The sequence below is a fragment of the Alosa sapidissima genome, chromosome 7 (genome assembly GCF_018492685.1).
Source record: "Alosa sapidissima isolate fAloSap1 chromosome 7, fAloSap1.pri, whole genome shotgun sequence".
NCBI lineage: Eukaryota > Metazoa > Chordata > Actinopteri > Clupeiformes > Clupeidae > Alosa > Alosa sapidissima.
The window spans coordinates 2,182,917-2,204,535 of record NC_055963.1 but is presented as its reverse complement, the minus strand read 5'-3'; the positions used below and the strand labels follow the sequence as shown (position 1 = coordinate 2,204,535).

The 21,619-nt window shown below is 42.4% G+C and overlaps 1 long non-coding RNA gene across 1 annotated transcript; it reads right to left on the bottom strand.

Annotated features, from left to right (window-relative positions):
• Positions 1-4,589: 4,589 nt before the first annotated feature.
• LOC121713313 lies at positions 4,590-11,486 on the bottom strand. Its single transcript, XR_006032791.1, has 4 exons — positions 11,428-11,486; positions 7,272-7,407; positions 5,492-5,629; positions 4,590-4,751 (listed from the first exon to the last, which is right to left on the bottom strand). It is a non-coding gene; the product is annotated as an uncharacterized LOC121713313 (long non-coding RNA).
• Between the last annotated feature and the right edge of the window lie 10,133 nt (positions 11,487-21,619).

Sequence of the window (21,619 nt, the reverse complement as noted above, 5' to 3'; positions counted from 1 at the left end):
GGGATTGTTTCTGTCATCCACACTGCTGCACGGAGCAGGGGGAAAGTGCTGTGAGAATCGAGTTCTTTGATTTCTCAAGTGCCTTTAACACCATTCAGCCCGTTAGATTGAGAGACAAGCTTGTGCAGATGGGGGTTGATGCTCACCTGGTATCCTGGATTACAGACTACCTGACGGAGAGACCACAGTTGGTCAGGCTGAAGGACGGCTTCTCAGACACCGTGATCAGCAGCACCGGAGCGCCTTAGGGGACTGTGCTTTCAGCGTTCCTGTTCACCCTGTACACGTCTGACGTCAGCTACAACTCAGTCATGCCACATGCAGAAGTTTTCGGACGTCACTGCAATTGTGTGTGTATCAGGGATGGGCAGGAGGACGAGTGCCGGAATCTTAGAGCAATGGTGCAGAATGGAGCAGGCTCAAGCGTCAGTTGTACACAACAAAGTCCAAAGAGTTGGTGGTGGATTACAGGAGGTCTAAACCACCTATGCTGCCAGTCTCCATTGAAGGGATCAATGTGGAGATGGTCAGCACATACAAATACCAGGGGATACACATGGACAATAAACTAGACGACACAGATGCACTTTATCAGAAAGGGCAGAGTCGGCTTTACTTTCTGAGCAGGCTGCGGTCATTCAATATCTGCAGTAAACTCCTCTGGATGTTTTACCAGTCTGTCATTGCCAGTTGCTGGGCGACTGAACAGGCTGGTAAGGAACGCTGGCTCTGTTGTTGGCATTGAGCTGGAGGCACTCACAACAACGGCAGAGAATTGAACCATGAGCGGGATGCTGGCGATCATGGACAATGACCGCCACCCACTACACAGCACGTTCAATAAACAGAGGAGCATGTTCAGTGGCAGACTTCTGTCACTCTCATGCTCACCAGACAGGTTGAGTAGGTCCTTTGTCCCCAGGGCCATCTAACTTTCATCTCAACAAAAGGTAGGGGAGAAATGGACTTTTCAGCATGAGCCTGTCTCTCTCTGCCCCTACCATCATATCACTGTGTCTGCTGTCTGTCTGTCTGTCTTAGGCTATTTTAGCCCTTCTGCACAATCTGGATTGTGGTCATAACAGTTACACCTGTTGCTTCTATAATCTTTACAACTTCATTTCCTGTTATTCTATTGTTCTTAAATTATATTATTTGTCTTGTTTGTTAAAGCTGCAGTTGGCAAGATTTTTTTGATCATATTTCACTGAAACCGACACTATGCTCCGACAGAACAACATAAATCAGCCAGTTTTAGAAAAAACCCACACTAGTACTGTACCTCCACCTAGAGCCACCTAGAGCCTGCTAGAGCCACCTAGAGCCATCTAGAGCCACCTAGAGCCTGCTAGAGCCACCTAGAGCCTGCTTGAGTTATTTGTTTTGCAAAACTTCACAGCTCCCTGTTCTTTTCAATCAGGGCAGGGCTGTGTGAGATCTGACTGTCAATCACAGTCTGGTGCAGTCTGGTGTGCAGTGATGAGCACACACTCGAGGGGCATGAGAGTTGTAAACATTCAACATTTTGGCTAAATCCTCTTAATCTGTCAGACTTCTTATGCATTTCTTTATGAGAGGGCCCAGATATGGAACAAAGTAGTGCTTGAAAAAGAGGTTCAAAGTGTGTAAAGAACTCAATGCAGTGTTGGAGGATGCTTTTCATCATAATACCTTCAGAGTTGCATCGGCATTTGGGTTTATTTGTGTTTGACAACTAGTGACTCTAAATTGCCGGAATGAGATCAACACCGTGACCAACAGATGGCGCCAAATACTTAGATTGTTTTTAAAGCCACAAAATGAGCCGTTCATGGGGTGATTTAACACCAGAGATACATCAAGTGCGGCCCTGCGGCAACAGCAGAGTAAAAGCAACATGTGAGATTTGCCTCAAACTGAATCGAGGATGAATGAGCATTCAGAAAATGAGAGAAATAATGTGTTTTGAGAAGCAAAATGAGTCACTGCTCTGCAAGATATTTATGATCTTAAAATATTCCTCAGATGCACGTTGATTCTGGCGATAACCATTCCTGAGAAATAGACCTAGGCAAATATTACTCTACTTGAGTGCACTGATAATTTGGTGATACAAAATTGTGTTTTTATTTACTAAAGAAGAGAAGTGTTTGTATGTTTGAAATGACTGTCCACCCTGTCATATTGGGATATTTGACCCTTTGAGAAAAGGCCATCCTCTAGTAACATCTGGACAACAGTTTATTTTCTCTTTTCAGTGGAGGGAAATTCACCTGCTGATGTTAGTGAGTAGTTGACCTTCTTACTGACAAATTTAATTTGCCCACACTGCCGGGATAAAATATGTCAGAAGTTATTTGAATACACTATTTGCATAATATGCAGATATGACTATACCAACTTCTCTTCTACAACAAGTCTAGATAGTGACCCAGTGACAGTTTGTTGTGAGTACAAATGTTAACAAAATGTAAAAATGTTCACCCTATCATTGTTGAAAAAATGTCCAAAATTGAAATCCGGCCTAGGCCCGATAGGGTGGACATTTTATGTGCCAAATGCATTGGTTCACCCTGTCATCAAGATATTTTATGTGCCAAATGCATTGGTTCACCCCGTCATCAAGATATTTGATGTGCCAAATGCATTGGTTCACCCCGTCATCAAGATATTTTATGTGCCAAATGCATTGGTTCACCCCGTCATCAAGACATTTTATGTGCCAAATGCATTGGTTCACCCTGTCATCAAGACATTTTATGTGCCAAATGCATTGGTTCACCCTGTCATCAAGATATTTTATGTGCCAAATGCATTGGTTCACCCTGTCATCAAGATATTTTATGTGCCAAATGCATTGGTTCACCCTGTCATCAAGATATTTTTTCAATAATTCAATCATACTATGACATATCTATGGCATTGCATCCCTAAGTAGGGAGGAATAACATGCACATAAAAAGTGCATCCAAATATCAACAGTTTCTTCCCATTTAAAAAGTATGTGTGTGTGACCTATATGAGTTTCTTAAAAAAAGACGGTTTACCTTACAAGTTAAAGCAAATTAAAGCAAATTTATAACCCTACTATTCAATAACAACATATATTTACGGTAATGTATATGTCCGTGACAGGGTTGCCATAATTATGCTTTGTCCTCTGCATATTGTCCAATAATAATCTGGAAATATGTGTAGGAGCTCAGCTAATATATATTTCTACAACTTGAGTGTCCGCTATTGATGATAAAAAATAAAAATAATAGAAAATGTAGAGCAAAAGTTATGGCAGGACTGAATGGAAATCATAGGACATTGCAGTCCAATCCTTCAAGTAAATACATTTTAAGAGGTGGTGCTGTGTGTTCTGATGCCTTGTGTTTCTCCCCCAGTATAGCCTATAGGCTAATATTTAGCTTATCTATTAACCCCCAGTATAGCCTACTGTATAGGCTAATATTTAGCTTATCTATTAAGCCTTGTCTTCACCATGTTTTTACGTAATTGAAATTGATAGATAATTTATAGAATGATATAAAAGATATTATAGACCCCATTAAGATGTGACAGGTTCCATGATTTTCTTGTTGACACAAGACACCAAGAGAAACATCAAACCTAGCTGCTGCTGATTGGACATACAAGGATGTTGAAATTACATACTGCCACGAGTGGTCTGCATGTGGTCTGCTTGGCCTGTCCATCTGAGCAAACACTCATCACTCTTCTCCTCTAGCCTACTCCACAGATCAGGCATCAGGCTACTCTTCATACTCTGGAAAAGTGGCTTGATTCAGAGATGGGTGTCTACACCAGCGGTCCGATCTTTGGAAAAAGTCGCTCTTCCATTGTGTATCCATGGTTACCTCTATGTGTAGCTTATGCCATTAGGCATAAAAGGATGTATTTTTTATTGGTATATTAGGCCTCATGGACTTTGGACTAGGACTGCCATAACTGACTCATTCCCTTTTGGAGTTGATAAAGCAGAGTCTCTATCAATGACATCTGTATTGTTTTCATTGAAAAAAGTGCTTTCAAAACAGTGAATCAGATGTTGAAAGTGGTACACCAGACGCTCATTAATGCAAGTCCTAGCCCTGAAGGGTTCACATTGGTGAGTGTAATTTGGTGTGTGAGGGGTGAGTGGAAGTGAGTGAAATGCATAAGTATTCAGAGAGACAGCCAGTGAAGGCTGACTCACTCATTGGACTGCTGTCAGATTCACTTGAAATTTTGACAAGGGCATTTTATATAAAACCTGCCAGGCCAAATGGGCTACTTTCTACACTGACCTGACTGAGCTCAAGATGTCAGTAACATATTCTGTCAAAGTCATACATAACAAATTAGCGACCCCACAGCTACACTGTCCCCAATAATATACCCCGTATTTGTCCATCTTTCCTATAGTTTTACAGAAATATGACATATTTGCCCTCAATTTATCTGTGAGGGAGCCCTTATTCGCCTAGCGATGCCAGTGTTAATGAGGTGAATGAGGAGAGGGGGTCAGTTACAGACATGCGGCACTCTGACCACACACCTGTCTGAATGAAACTAAATCCAAGATGTGTCCGGCAGCATAAACCAACATGTCAAAGGCCTCATTGGTAGCTATATTTTGGTTCGTTTCCATGTTCCAATAGATATGAGTGACGGGTGAGTCATATTCTGCGCCTGATGTGTGTTGCCTCAGTCGCTGTGTGATGAAGCGAAGACTAAAGGCCGTGACATGGCCTCTGATGAGAGCAGTCCATCCGTCCTGGGGGCTGAGGGGGGAACAGAACTTCAAATGCAGTCACATGTCAGCTGATGTGTGTAAGTGTTGCAGGGCTTCTCCTAGACTGCTGCTGTAACCGGCTCAACAGTGTGCCACCGTCATGGCTGTGTGTGTGTGTGTGTGTGGGTGTGTGGGGGGGGGGGGGGGGGGGGGCTCTACAGTGCGCCACTGTCATGACTGAGGTAGGGGCCCCGGGGGAGGGGCGTGTTAGCTCAAGTTAAAGCTTCTAGAACTTCTCAGGGGTTTCGTTTTTAATCATTATTTCTTTAGTCCATGCCATGTTTTTGTCAGACAATGATCACTGTTTGGACATTTCTGAGGAAAAGCATGATATATGATCTTAAGCTCAAGCCACATTTAGAATACAGCACATGTCAGAATATATAGCTCTATAGCAAACGTCTCAAGTTGAATAGAAAATGACACTGTTTATGTGGGGAGGTGGTTACTCCTTTGATTTATAGTCTCATCACAGGCTCAACTCAGGTTTAGAATTCTGGATGAAACCACAGAGAGTTCTGACAGTCTAAACACATCTACATCAGAAGGCACCACGGCCTAATGACTCAAAAACATGTCAAGGATATTAAAACAAGCCAAACTATGCATGCACCTGTAGAGGTGATGTGACATGACAGGCTGAGATTGTGGATAGGAATGCATCTGAGGCGGCAGACGTGAGTGCTCCGTGTCTGATGAGAGAATCATCCATGCAGACTGCTCCCTTACCTCTCGTGCTGGCACGTCCCCCCTCTGGCGAGCTCCCTTTCCTTCTGCCTGTCTGCCATTTAGCGGCATGCTGTGGATCTCTCTCTGTCTCTCTCTCTCTCATGATTGTCTTCTCAACATGTTTGTGTTATTTTGTCTCTGTGAATGTGTATGCAAATGAATGTGTTTGTATGAGACAGTGTCACAGTGTTTGCCTATACACTGCAGGAGGGTAAAAACAATTCTTCAGAATAGTACTCCTCCATTTGTATTATTAATAATAATCGTTTGCGTAAACAACAGACTGATTGCCATCATGCACTGGCTCTGCTGTTGTTATTCCAATCAATGTTCGCTATACAGGTTTTGGTATATGTAGGTATGTCCTCGAATACTCTACGTTTGTCTCATAACTATTGGATCATTAGAATGTGGTCTCAGAAAAACATGCAACCCACAGGCTATTGTTTTGTTAGAGGGAAAGTTTGAGAGCACAATGTGTTATCTGAATCTGACTATCATCAGGTACCTGTGTGTGCACGATAGATTGGCTCATTATCTGGACTGAGGCTATTAGCAAATGAGGATGGTAATGATTTGCAGCTTTGCGACAGCAAAGGGATTATAGCATCAGGCTTTAATAATTCTAGCTCCTGTCATGAAATGTTTATCAGTAATCATCATGAAGTAGATGGAATCACAACAGTCATCCTGTTCACATCCAGATTGCTAGAGATCCTTACTGGAGGGGTCTCATGCCGTTAGTCAGTATTCAACGCTAGTTTTAGACCTATTGTGAGTACTACAAGTAAATTTACAAGATAAGCTAATAAAAAGTGCAATGTTCTTTGCAGCCATGATAGGAGGGGATGGTCTCTACGTTTTGTCAAAAGTGTGCAGTTGTTCTTTTTATCAATTTAATTTCTGCACGTCTATCTGAATGAAGGCTGTATGATTATCATCCGTTTCAAAACTCTAACTGATCACAGTAACAGTTAATGCTCACATCATTATGCTTTTAATCTAATCTAATCTAATCTAATCTATTCTAATGACCATGCTTTTATTGCAATTTGTAAAGGTGTGTTATGCTGTCCCAGTGGGAAATGATGTGATCTCTAAATGAGGCACCATACTTATATTAATACTAATGCAATGCATGTTGTCAGGGCATCAGACAACAGACATCTTACAGTTTCAGTCACCAGTCGTCCTCTATGACAGTTTTCCCAAAACAAAAGGCTTCAAAGAGCGACACACAGTCAAACCCCACAGAGTACACACTGCTGACTCAGCAGATATGGACTCAATTCCACATCTACTTAATGCCATATAGCAGTGAAGAGTGTGAGGGCATTTGGAAGAAGCAGGGTTGAGTCTATGTGTAGTGCAATATGTGATAGGTTAGCATGTAGGGTTGAGTCTATGTGTAGTGCAATATGTGATAGGTTAGCATGTAGGGTTGAGTCTATGTGTAGTGCAATATGTGATAGGTTAGCATGTAGGGTTGAGTCTATGTGTAGTGCAATATGTGATAGGTTAGCATGTAGGGTTGAGTCTATGTGTAGTGCAATATGTGATAGTTTAGCATGTGAGAGTGTGGGGGCTGTGGGAGGGATGTAGTGGCACAGACTCACTAAGTAGCGGTGATGAGTCAGACAGGTTGGACTCCCTCTCCCAACCCCTCTCCCTCTCTGGCCTCTCCCCCACTCCCAACCCCACTCCCTCTCTGGCCTCCCCCTCTCCCCACTCCCAACCCCACTCCCTCTCTGGCCTCTCCCACCCCCACTCGTTTCCTAACCTCTCCTTTGATTGCAATTGCTTAAGCTCCGTGGAAGTTCCTTCGTCTCCGGATTGATCGTGTCTTTCTCCGCCTCTCACTCCTCATTCTCATTCTCTGAGTCTTTCATGTCTCGCTGCTTAATCTCTGATCAGGCCTTTGTTGTGAAGACAAGAGACACAGAAATGGGAGAAAAGCAATCAAACTCAGGAAAAAAAGGTCTGAGCTCTGCTCAGACACTGTTGTTGGTTTCTCTATCTCGTCATGACAAGTTCACAGATACAAGGTGTATGATAGTGGAAGTGTTTTCTAAAATACCATGCTAGGCAAATGAGTTAAAATGATTTCTTTTTTCACAACAGCAGTTACATCAGATGCTTTCACAACAGTAACTGCTGGTGTACTAAAGGTGCTTTCTTTAGTAATTTTAAGTTACAATGACATTTGTGCTGCTAGCATTGCCTAATTGCGGGTGAATAAAAAAACAAAGTAGTTTATGCATGTATCAGTCATGTGCAGTGTGTGCAGTGAAATATACTCATTTTTTGTCATTGTGCATATATATATATATATAGTGGTGGACAGTCTGGACTGATTTCAGTGGAGAGCAGGAGCATGATAGCACGATGACCTCACTCACAGTGTGTGGAGCGACCATAGACTCTATAAATAAGGAGTGACAGCATGAACAGGGGATTCATCATGCAGTTACTATTCTGTCCAAAACCATTTTGGTCTTAGAATACCAGAACATCAACACACATTTCAGTGCAAGAATGACATTCATAGAGAGAACACACACACACAAACACAAGGGCGTAGGTTTGGTCTGAGCTTTGGTGGGGACACCACTAGGGTGTAGGGTTGAGTGTATGTGTAGTGCAATATGTGATAGGTTAGCATGTAGGGTTGAGTCTATGTGTAGTGCAATATGTGATAGGTTATCATGTAGGGTTGAGTGTATGTGTAGTGCAATATAGGTACACCACTAACCCCCCCCCCCCCCCCCGAAAAAAAAGCCACTCAACTCTTTCACCAGCCACTATAGATATATAAAATGATTCAAATGTGCTACTGTCCAACTTGATCTAACTATACTGTGTAGCCTACATAATCTGATTTTAATATGTACAGATATGTAGGCTATATTTAACATTTAACATTTATTTTCTATTTGGTCTGTTATGAAATCATGCATTGACCCATGTAAGCACAGCTCAGTTTTAAGAAACTTAAATACAAAATACACGCATGCTTAGCATTTTGTGAAAAGAAATCATTAAGGCTACATTGACAAACTCTTAACTGTGAGCTGCCTGTATATTCTCTGATTCTGATATTTACAGATATATAGGCGATGTAAGCACAGCTCAGTTTTAAGAAATACTTAAAGCCGAAAGACCATGTTGAATTTTGCCACAATTAATTTTTAAAACCGGATTACTCTGGAACAGCTAGCTATACACAGGAATGCATTACACCTTTGTGTTCGGTAAGGTCTGCTGTTTATTCTGATATGGTTTGTCATGTGTTGCGTGAAGAGTGTGTAGGCCTACGATATTCCACTGAGACGAATGGATGTGGAGGTGTGCGCCGAGAATAATTATTATTATAACTAGACTGCATTTCCGGCGGGAACTGCGAAAGTGTGCTTGCCCTGGTCCGGTCACCAACGTGAGCAGACAGTGACATACGCTATGCTGAACCTGGCTTGATCCAAGCATTCTAACAGTGCCTTTCAGTGTTGGAGCAGTGGCAATACCTCAAAAGCTCTATTCAACTATTGCCTTGCGGGGTGAATGCGGTTCGTTGGCTTTTACCTGTGGCCTGCCTTCGAATTTAGCTTCTATGACTAAAATCAAATCAATACAATAAAACAACAGCAGTGATTGGCTGCAAAAATAAATAATGTCACGCGTCTTGCACCTCTCAAACTGGGCTATCAGGTAACCTAGAGAAAAATGTGAAATTATGAAATATGACTAAGGCATTAAAATGCTGCTTGTTTGTCAGGATATTTTTTCACTGATTTATTTTAGAAATATGAGCTATGAGTGTGAATGTTATATATTCCATCCCCTAATTCTGTTTTACTGGTTTATTTGACAAATAATCTATATGGATTTGCTCTATAAATACCTTATGTCTGTTTGGGATTGTTTTGACAGCCTATTGATGTATCTCAGAATAAAGGAATGTCCACAACATTAGTGATGTTTTTTTTGTGTGTGTGAATGTATTTTACTTAACTCATTAAATTGAGCTGGATACTCATGAACGCATGTCTCTAATAGCCACAATAGGAGTAATTTTAGCAACACCGTATTTTGTGTGGCCCATAACGACCCAGTGGATCATGAAAACGTGCCAAAATTCACATTCCTTGCTTGTTGTTGGTACATTAATCCCATTCAGATTGCCACTTATCTGAGATGTAAGAGTTCAGTATAGGTTTAAGGTCTGGGGCAGGGATTTGACATTCTGTGACTTCTTCATTGAGGGCTTGCTTAGCAGCACTGTCCGCTTTCTCATTTCCCCTCAGACCAACATGGCCTGGGACCCACCAAAAAACTACACTCAAGTTCTGGTTCTTTAGACGTTCTAGTTGATCAAGCTCAGCTTTGGTTGTACTTTTTGCATGACATTAAAGCCTACTGGAAAGATTTTTAATTGCAATTTAATTGAATGCAATTTACTTTTACGACTAAATAAAATTAATTTATCCCTCTCATCCATAGTTTTCTATTTATTTACAAATGTACATAGGCCTACTGTAATTACATTTATACATAGTTATTCTACTGATCTTTATACTATTCATCCTGCACATAGACTTATTCTTACTACTCTTATAATGTTGTTTCTGCACTACAATGACACTGTTTCCACACTGGACAAAAAAGAGAAAAAGTCCGCTTCAACCAGGGTTTTCTGCTCCCACTTGTTTTTATTTTTCCGTGACGTTTCGGGTAATCACCCTTCTTCAGACGTCTACTGTTTCCACACTGCACATAGCTGTATGTTATGTACATATCTGTTATAAATTTGTCATATTGAATATCCATATTTATTCTGTTTTATTATATTCTGTTAATACACTGCATATATCTATATTATTATTTCTACTATTATAATGTTACTGCTACATCTACATACATTATTCTACTTATTGTATGAGATAACTGCTAATACACTGCACATATTTATATTTAATTCATATTACTCTAAACCACCTTCTGTAAATCAACTGTATACTACTGTCTACATTGCACTATATTTCTTGACCTGTCTCTGTATATTTCATCACCTTTCTATACTTTGCATCACATTGTATGTATACTGTAGCTACATGAATCACAGCTAAGATCCTTGGTTGCTATGAAGGCCAGTCGTCCTAAATGGATGGTTGCTATGGCCAAAGGCCAGTTATCTCTGCGTTGTCAAGCGGACATATCCTAACTTTATCCTATTTTAAATATCTCTATTTTACTTAGCCTACTTCCATACAGTGACTCCTATTAAGAAGTGGCCACTTCATTCGCGCTTACCGTGATTCACGCAGCAACATTATTAAATTAATCTGTCACCATATGCCTATGCCAACGTTTGCAAAGAGGAGAATCTTTTAATTTGATTCACAATGAAACGTTACATTTAATGTACATGTAAACAATGAGTAGGCTAGTTTTGGTTGTTGTTGGTGGTGTTACTGCATCCCTTAGTTATGCCTACAATGCAAAATTGTTCCCTTGTGATTGTTAGACGCATTTCAAAACATCGCGACGTGAAATGCCACCACAAAACATTGTTTGTGAATCGGTCTTATTTAGGGGTCCTCGCTTAAGCTGTCACAGACTCAGGCGCTACTTTTAGGGCTAAAATGCTTCCTGAATTACTCTTAGTAAAAAAAATAGGAGTCCTAAAGTTACTAGTGACGAAGTTATGAGTATAAGCATCTCATATCAAATGACCATGGCATTACGCTAAGCAACATAAATCTCATAACGTTACAGCAACATCTCCTCCCTATGACCTAGCTAGCTAGCTTCTAGCCACACAAGAAATGAATGATGTTAAAATCTCTGCTTAGCATTCTAATAACAGAAGGGGCACATTTATGTGGACCACTACAACATGACTCATTATGTCTGTAACGTTAACTGTATAAAACACTTACTTTCATAAAGGAAGCACACCATCCAGCACATAGCCTACACATGGAAACCGATATTTAAGGTACTTGGCCACGAACTCAAAACGTGTCTCTCTGAAGCTCTGTTCTAGAATCTTTGCTCTGAAGTCTGTCCCCGTTGCTAAGCAACATCAAATAAACGAAATGACAGTCTTCCAGTATTAAATGTCTACGTGTGCTTCCGAATGGATGTGTGTGGTTTGCAATTAGAATAAACAAGAAATAGCATTTCCAATAATTTCCCATGATAAATTACATAATATTTGCACCTTCCTTACTTGTGAATCTCACACCGTATTTCAAGTAGGCTACACTAGTGAAATGTAATACAACGTTGCCACCTAGCGTCCAGATCCTATTTAACATTAACGTGACATTGCTTGTTTATTCTTTCGTCAACTCCATGCTTTTAGGAAAACAATCTTTTTATCATAGTTCCCTCTTCAATGAGCGATTACCAGCTCGTTTTTGTAACAGAGATAGCTGTTTATTGTCCCTAGGTTTACAGAAACACCTATTCATATTAATACGTAGCCTATGGAGTGCTGCCGACCACTGTTCATTACATGGCCCAGAATGCCTTGCATGTCTTTACAACAAAACAACCCAGTAAAACCTAAATGCCCGTAAACATATGCATTTGCATACTTGTAACATTTTTAATAATACTCTCCCATCATGATATGTAACAATAATGAAAAATGTAATTTGAATACCGTCAATGTGAAAACAACTCTATTATGTAAGCTATATATAGCTACTGTTCTCCTTGCTGTTTCAGTTCGTAAGTTCATACTATCCCATGGCAGAGCAAGGATTTCATGATTGGGCAAGGTTGCCTGGAGACATTGTTCATACATGGAAGGCATTGTGATAGAAGGTGAATGGTGTGAGTTACCAAATACCCGTGGGTGGTTTGCCAAATGATGGAAACTTTTGGAATATTTCTTTTTTTTTTTTTTGCCTATGCACCCTCACACTGGAGTCCCCAGTTCATATACAAAATTTGGTATCGATATGTGACAGTGTTCCTGAGATATGGACGACTTCCTGTTTCGGAGCTTCGCCGCCGATTTCGTTTGGCTGTGACGGGCAAACGCTTTCGAAAATCAAAAATCCTTCCGCTAACATTTGTGAGGCTTGGTCCAAGGATAATGTACGTCAAGTTTCGTGGCGTTCGGACCAAATTTGTGACCTGTGAAAATTTAGATTCGCTTTCTGTTCAATCCAATATGGCGGACGAACGGCATGCCCACCTGACGTCATCTTCGCGACCAACTTACACCGGTACTGACCGGACGTTTTAAAGTTGGAACGGTGTCTCTGTCTCAAAGGGCCTAGGCGCTAGGGCTGACAAAAAATTAGGGAGACGGGAAAAATAATAATAATAAAACTTAAGAAGAACAATAAGTGTGCTGCTTTGCAAGCACACTTAATTATTATAATTATTAAGTCATTTTTCTCGCGAACTGTTTATCACAGCAAATAGTGGCTAGCTAGCACCGTTTAAAAGCTGAGAAAAGGCTCTTTCATGTGACACATGTGTGATGAGTAGCCTACGAGGAGTTCAACAGAGAAGAATGGGTGAATTTGGACGCACTTCATATGCCTTGTAGTGAAGTGAAGCTGAAGCGCTGCGCAGGAGACTGCGGCTCACTGGTAGTTATTATAGGTAACTTCAAATCAGCGCGATTTACCCTTATAGGCTACTGCACATTACAAGATCTGTACGAGATGATCCGCAGCACTGAAGTGAGAAATTATTTAACTCTTTGTGTAGCGCATGTGAGTGTTTTTTCCCCCATTTCGACCTGAATATTGGTGGGGACATTTCAGTCGTAATTTGACATTGGTGTGGACACGTCCTTCGGTCCCCACGCAAATCTACGCCCTTGCACACACACACACACACACACAGTCTTTGATTCAGTGTAGCTTTAATCATGCAGGGAAATCATTTTTGTCATTGGCAGATAATTGCGGAACACAAGAACAGAAAGTGCTGCCTGTTGAATGGAAATCAGAGAGAATACAAATGAAAGACAGACCAAGCCATTCATGTATTCATGCATTCACACCATCATGAGAGAAGGAATGACAGACCTAGCCATTCATGTATTCATGCATTCACACCATCATGAGAGAATACAGATGACAGACCTAGCCATTCATGTATTCATCCATTCACACCATCATGAGAGAATACAGATGACAGACAGACCAAGCCATTCATGTATTCATGCATTCACACCATCATGAGAGAAGGGATGACAGACAGACCATGCCATTCATGTAGTTCATTCATTCACAATATCATGAAGCTAAAAGTCAAACACAGTAGAGTTTCTCTCCGCTCTAAAGTCACTCAGTCACAGAGATAATAATCATCAGTAGCACCACATACCTGCTAGAGCAGGTACTCAGTAGAACGGACATGACTAAAGCAGCTAGAGCAGGTACTCCGTAGAACGGACATGACTAAAGCAGCTAGAGCACGTACTCAGTACAACGGACATGACTAATGCAGCTAGAGCACATACTCAGTACAACGGACATGACTAATGCAGCTAGAGCAGGTACTCAGTAGAACGGACTAATGCAGCTAGAGCACGTACTCAGTAGAACGGACATGACTAAAGCATGCAATTCTACAATCAGGGCAACACACATGCAGGGGGAGCAAAGATGTACAGTATTGTAGGCATTAATGTAAATGTAAATCAGGTTTCTAGGCCAAGTATACTTGCGTATACAAGGAATTCGGTCTCTGCATTTATCCCATCTGTGAATTAGTGAAACACACTCAGCACACAGTGAACACACAGTGAGGTGAAGCACACACTAACCCGGAGCAGTGAGCTGCCTGCAACAACAGCGGCGCTCGGGGAGCAGTGAGGGAGGTGCTTGCTCAAGGGCACTTCAGCCCTGGATGTGGGCATGGGAGAGCAGTGCTCAACCACTTCCCCCGCCCACATTATTCCTACAGGTCTGAGCTCGAACCGACAACCCTTTGGTTCCAAGCCGAAGCCCTAACCAGTAGGCCACGGCTGCCCCTAACCAGTAGGCCACGGCTGCCCCTAACCAGTAGGCCACGGCTGCCCCTAACCAGTAGGCCACGGCTGTCCTTTCATCCAGGGAAGTCCCCATCTGGTGTGTGAGGGGCATGCTTTAGACCTGGTACCTACTGATGCTCCAGGTGTTGTTTTTGACGATGCGTGCCCTTTTTGACAGCACAGAAGTAGGTCAACAACTTAAAGTATTCAAGAGGATGAATTTTCTGAAGACAATTTTGACCCAGGTCATTAAGCTTGCAAATCAAATGTGGGCTTGTGCATTTTAAATAGCTTATGGGCAATAGTAGAGACCAGTGGAGGCCGAAAATATTTTTTGGCTTTAGGCACTTTAGGAAAATTGTTGACAATCAGATGTTTATGAAATGCTTTATCTTTAGCACATGAAGGTTAGGATAGTTGAAAACAAATCTACACCAAAACATTTACTGGCAGTTATAAAAGTTTCAAACTTAAATGCCAAAACAATTTTTAGAAGTCACAGGTGAGGGTACATAAGTGGCACTTACTGAAGCAAACAACCACCAGCAATTATTTATCTCACATTTTCAGCATGAAAGGGGAGCCTGTGAAATCAAATAATCCAGGAAACAACTGTGTGTTCCCTCAGTACTCACTCTCACCAGCCTGGTCATCAGTCAGGGTGGAAGGGTCATCAGTATGCCGGTCATCAGGGTGGAAGGGTCATCAGTATGATGGTCATCAGTCAGGGTGGACAGGTCATCAGTATGATGGTCATCAGTCAGGGTCATCAGTATGATCAGTCAGGGTGGACGGGTCATCAGCATGCTGGGCAACTTGCACTTTTGCCATGATGGCATTCACTGAATCTACAGCCAGAACGGTATGGTTAGGTCTCAGTTTCCCATTATCAAGCTCAGCTAGCACAATGGTGTTTTAAGTCCCCAACGTCGTCTTCCAGGCAGCGCTGCATGGAAGGCACTAGGGTTAGGCAAGGGTTAGGGTTAGGGTTAGGTGCCTTAAAGTCGACGGTCGCAACGCTGCCTTGAAGTCGACGGTGGGGGCTTGAAACACCATCGAGTGCTCAGCTATGTACACAGACCTATAAATATGAATGATTGACATAAACAGAGCAAAACACACACGTATATGGACAAAGCAGAAGGCACAAGCAGACAATGAGAAGGGAAGTCATTAACAGGAAAAGGCACGTTTGAAGAGGCGTGTTTTGATATATGGGGTATAAGTGACTTGTTCTTTGTAACAGACCAACTAGTTGCTTATCAAGGATTTGCCAAATCACCTACTCAATAAGAATAAGAAATTCTTCAATAAAGACGTAATAAATGTGCAATGATTCTTAAAGGTGCTCTAAGCAATGTTGGGTAACGTCACTTGTTGACATTCGAACAAAACAGAGAACTAGCTCGCTACTCCCTCCCCCTCCCTCATGTGCAATTGAAACCCTCCTACACGCGCATCTCATCGGTGATTGGCTAGAACAGTTTGTTATGTTTTTATGGTCCAGGCTGAACCAAGTTGTTTTTGTTGCCGTTTTTGGAGCCTGGTCTGTCTACAGTGTATTCTGGGCTGTTTTTACAGTGTATTCAGGGCAAAGGTAGCTAGCAGATGGGGCAGCCATGGCCAACTGGTTAGGGCTTCGGGCTTGTAACCAAAGGGTTGCCGGTTCGATCCCTGACCAGTAGGAAAAATGTGGGCAGGGAGAGTGCTTGAGCACTGTCCTCCTATGCCCACATCCACGGCTGAAATGCCCTTGAGCAAGGCACCTAACCCCTCACTGTGCCGCTGCAGCAGGCAGCTCACTACTCCAGGTTAGTGTGTGCTTCACCTCATTGTGTTTTCACTGTGCTCTGTGTGTTCACTAATTCACAAATTGGGATAAATGCAGAGACCAAATTTCCCTCACGGGATCAAAAGAGTACTTATATTTATATATAGATGGTGAGGTGATGTTTGATGTATGTGACACAAAATGTTAGAAACCACATAACATGGCTTAGAGCGCCTTTAATACAGACCTTGTTGAACACTAATATATACACACAACCTTTTACTTTCTGAACCTGACATGTCCGCCACATCATGATCTCATTCATGGCGTTCTTATTGCTGTGCGCCGCATCATGATCTCATTCATGGCGTTCTTATTGCTGTGCGCGGGCTTAAAAGCAGGTTCATGAAAGCCAAACCTTTGTCATTAAAAAAACCTTAAAGACTCTTTTACCTTTTGGAGTAAGTCCAGGGCAAAGGGAGACTAAACCCTGGCCACACCTAGCCCTCTCTAGAGCAAAGGGAGACTAAACGCTGGCCACACCTGGCCCTCTCTAGAGCAAAGGGAGACTAAACGCTGGCCACACCTGGCCCTCTCTAGAGCAAAGGGAGACTAAACGCTGACCACACCTGGCCCACACGCTGACCACACCTAGCCCTCTCTAGAGCAAAGGGAGACTAAACGCTGACCACACCTGGCCCACACGCTGGCCATACCTGGCCCACACGCTGACCACACCTAGCCCTCTCTAGAGCAAAGGGAGACTAAACCCTGGCCACACGCTGACCATACCTGGCCCTCTCTGGGCCACACCTGGCCCACACGCTGGCCACACCTGGCCCTCTCTGGGCCACAAGCTCTGGTCCGTTACGCTCTGGCTGCCGTCTAGCACTGACCGCAGTGACCAGCGCGTGCCTCCAGGGGAATCCACTGATCTCCATTCTTCAATAAAAAAACACATAACATCGCTTAGAGCACCTTTAATACAGACGTTATTGAACATTAATATGTAAGGGATAATGGACGACACGGTGGTCAGTTCACAGAAGTTAATGCACGGTCCAGGTTGTGAAACGGCCCCGACGCGAAGCGGTGGTTCTGTGGTGGTTCTGTGAACAGACCACCGTGGAGTCCACTATCTCGCTTATTCCACTGTTGCCACTTGCGTTGTGTTCATTTCCTGTTACAATTTAAACATTTTAATCGCTAAAACTTGTCTTGTTTGTAGAACTACTTTCTTCCAACACATATCAACTAATTTCTCAACTTGCAGGACAAACTGCCGTTACTAGTTCTAAATGGATGGTTGCTACGGCCAAAGGCCAGTCGTTAGTTCTATCTCTCCAGTTGTCAAGTGGGCGTATCCCAAGATTCTGATGAACTTTATTTTTGAAACATCACTATTTTACTAGCCTGCTGTCATCCATCTAGCTAAAAGCCACCTCCGTCATATGCTACAATGTTACTATGTTCTGAACGTCTGCATTTTACAGCTCGGATGCAACGTGAAAGTTCATTTAAACTTCACAACGAGTTCGGCGAATGAATATACAAGTGTGATACGGCGAAAAAAACGGATCTACTTCATAGGTGTGCAAATAACATACAGTTAATGGTCGTTCTCAATTACGGACTAAGGACTAAGGGAAATTCAACCAAGCAGTGGAATAAATACACATTAGTAATGTATTAATGTATGTTCTAAAGTAAAGTCTAAGCAAGTTGTTGGTTTTATATCTGAAAGTGTCATTCACATTCAGTCCCATTCAGTTCTTTTTTTCAGTTCTGAAAATGGTAAATGGCCGGGTTTGATGTTGGTCCAAAGAGCACATGGCTAACTTGACTTCATCATAGTGCTTATCCTCTCTCAGTGCGGCCGCTGGGGTGGAAGCCTCATTGTGTTTAGTGTTTCAGAGGCATGAGAGGGGTTGAGGTGAGAGGCTCTTTATGCTAAGCTGCTTAACAGGTGAAGGAGCCGCCACCCCCCAGTTGAAACGCTCACAGAGAAAAAAAAAGATGAGCAGACGTATGCAGAGATAGAAAAACAAAGCCGGAGTCGCGCGTCGTTGCTTCCGGCCTTAAAACCCCATTACAGAGCCAGAAATACCGGCGCAGAAAGCATATGTGAGATTTGAGTCACGCAGAGGAGATCATCATTTATTTATGGCAGCAGTGACAGCTCATTCACGTAAACATCAGCTTAAAGAATCACTTTCTGACTCAAACATCACCCAGTGCATATTTGTTTTTTCACTTGACTTGGGGTCGGTGTGGGGTTTCAGCAAACTTTGAAATTCAAACAACTGTTTCTCTGTCCTCCAGGTCTACCCATCTTGAAAGAGCATACGTAACTAAGTGGAAACAGGAGAGGAGACAGAACTTACAAGTCCTCAAACAACATGTAGAGATGTAAGGTACACAAACACGTGGTAAGCTGCAGTTCAAAGCCTGACGTTGAAACTGTGTGAATTTCTCTACTCTGAAGTGTTTATGCTAGGTAGTCCACATCATGATCTCATTCATGGTGTTCTTATTGCTGGTATTAGGAATTATGTTAAAGGAGAACTCCGGGAAATGAGGTTGTAGAAAACTCTCATTCAACATGCTCAGATGCTGTGTGTGGGCTTAAAAGCAGGTTCATGAAAGCCAAACCTTTATCATTAAAAACAACGTGAAGACTCTTTGACCATTTGGAGTAAATCCAGGGCAAAGGGAGACAAAACCCTGGCCACACCTAGCCCTCTCTAGAGCAAAGGGAGACTAAACGCTGACCACACCTGGCTGGGTGCCGTCTAGCACTGACCGCAGTGACCACCGCGGGCCTCCAGGGGAATCCAGTGTTCCCCATTCTTCAATAAAAACAGAGACAATGACAGACCTCTCTATGCTCTCCAACACACACTTTGTTGTTGTTCGGTCAAGAGAGAGAACTAATAACTTGGATGGGACTCAGAAAGTGACATATTTCCAATTAGATACTATTCTGTTTCTGTAATTTAGCCCAAGTCTAATTTCAGAAAAGATTATTGGACAGTTGAAATAATGCAGCAGAGTAGACACATTAATTAAGACCAGCATTTACTTACAAAGGAACCAGGTGATGTATGCACTAAGCCTCTGGGAAGCCCCCAGGCAGTGTGACTGGACCACAGACAACAAATGATGCTCAAGGGAACCCCACCCAGGAAACATTCCCACAAAATCACCTCGGTCTAGCAGTCAACAGAGTGGGCTCTAATTTGCCACCACTACGGCACCACAAACAGGCCTCAGTGATGTGAGAACCACATAGTGAGACCCAAGCAGTGAGAACACAAACGGGCCTCAGTGATGCAAGAACTACGCAGTGAGAACACAAACGGGCCTCAGTGATGTAAGAACTACGAGTGAGAACACAAACGGGCCTCAGTGATGTAAGAACTACACAGCAGTGTTGGGCAAGTTACTTCAAAATCGTAATGTATTATGTATTACTTATTACTGTCATTTCAAAGTAATTTGTAATTATTATAATATTACTGTCTCTGAATTGTAAGGCATTACACTACTATTGTGTTAATTTTAAGTTACTTTCACCAAAATATCTGGAAATATGGATTTGCCATTCTAAATGCAGTTTATTACGCTCAACCATAGTCAGAATTTTGTTAAAAACCGACAAAAGGTCAAAGTCTGGTAAATATTTTTTTTCTTTTTTTCTTTTTTTTCTTTTTTTTATTTGCAAACATCATTGACATTACAGAAAATGCAACACTACGACATGCACAAGAATACTACATACGACAAACAGATGTACATTACATAAACACATACTGTAACTTAACAAGACATCACATTGACTTGGCTTCCACAAACATAACACAACATAACATTAATAACAGAAAGGCTAAGGATGATTTGCGTCCAGGATGATTACAGATATGATTATCAGGGATGAAATTGATGACCGGAATGAAAAGAAGGGGGGATGGGGGGGGGGGGGGGGGTGCGGATGGTAGCTCTGAGAGTGTGAATGAGGTGGTGTTGGGATGGGGGTGGGGATGGGGGGTGAGGGGTAGTGAGTATGTGAGGATGTATGTGTGTGTGTGTGTGTGCATATGTATAAGGCTGCAAATGTCCATATTCCACAGAAAGTACTGCGTGACATGGACAATAAAACTGTAAATATGGTTAGGAAATGGCTGTGTCTTAATACACATTCCACCAGATGTTTTATCTTCCAGAAAAAACAGGACGGGGGGCTTGGAGTTCCAAACTGCATGTGGGAGTATACCGCCACAAGACAGTCTCACCTCACCAACATGCTGAATTGTGACGACACCAGCGTGAGGCAAATGGCCAGAGCATCCTAATGCTGGACTTTAAGAGACGGAAAGTGCTACATGCATGCAGTGGGGAAGACAACTTCCTGGCCTTTAAAAGAAAGCCCCACGGAAAGCTTGATGGACAAGCACAGGGTTTTGGCGTGTCATCTGACTGGCCAGACCTAAATGACCTATGTCAGAGAACAGGCACTGAATTGAAGTGGACTTCCCATCTCCAACCTGTGGAGGTCTCTGATGCAGTTGTGGAGGATCCATCTGTTGTTGTGGAAGCCAGGCTGCTCCATAACAGCATTGTTCACCTGCTCCAGCCTAGAACATCCAGGCAGACTCTCCTGTCTATTCAGAGAGCCCAAAATATGGAGTACTGGTCCAGTCTAAAGCTACAGGGAAAATTGGCCAAACTGCCCTTTGCGGACCACTCTGCATCACACACCATCTATAGCAATGCCAACATCAGTGAGGAGATCCTTATTTTCTGTATAAAAGCACGTCTACAGGTTCTTCCCACCAAATACAACCTTTCACTGTGGTTTCCTTCCATCCATTCACCCCTCTGCATGCTGCATGACCCCCCTCAACACCTGGAGTCAGTAGCCCACATTATGAACAGTTGCACATCACTTAAAGGACTGTATATTGCCAGACACAACAGACTTGTGGATCTCATTGCTGCTCAGATTCCCTGTGTGGCTGATGAAAAGCTCTATAAAAACACTACTGTACAGTCTGCTTGGTTTAACTCACCTGCAAACACTTTTGTAGGAATACCAAATACACCAGATATTGTTGTCATATCTCAGCATTCCAGAACAGTTAAGCTATTTGAAGTAGCATGTGCATTTGATCTGTTTATGGAGGACTCTTACCTTTCTAAGACTGTAAAATATCAATCAATAATATCTACCATCGAAAACCTTGGCTACAGATGCCAGCTTATTATGCTAGTGTTTGGTAGTCTAGGGCATGTACACAGGCTGGCGACCCGGGGACTTTGCATTGGGGGGCTATTGAAAACAAGAGCCAAACAG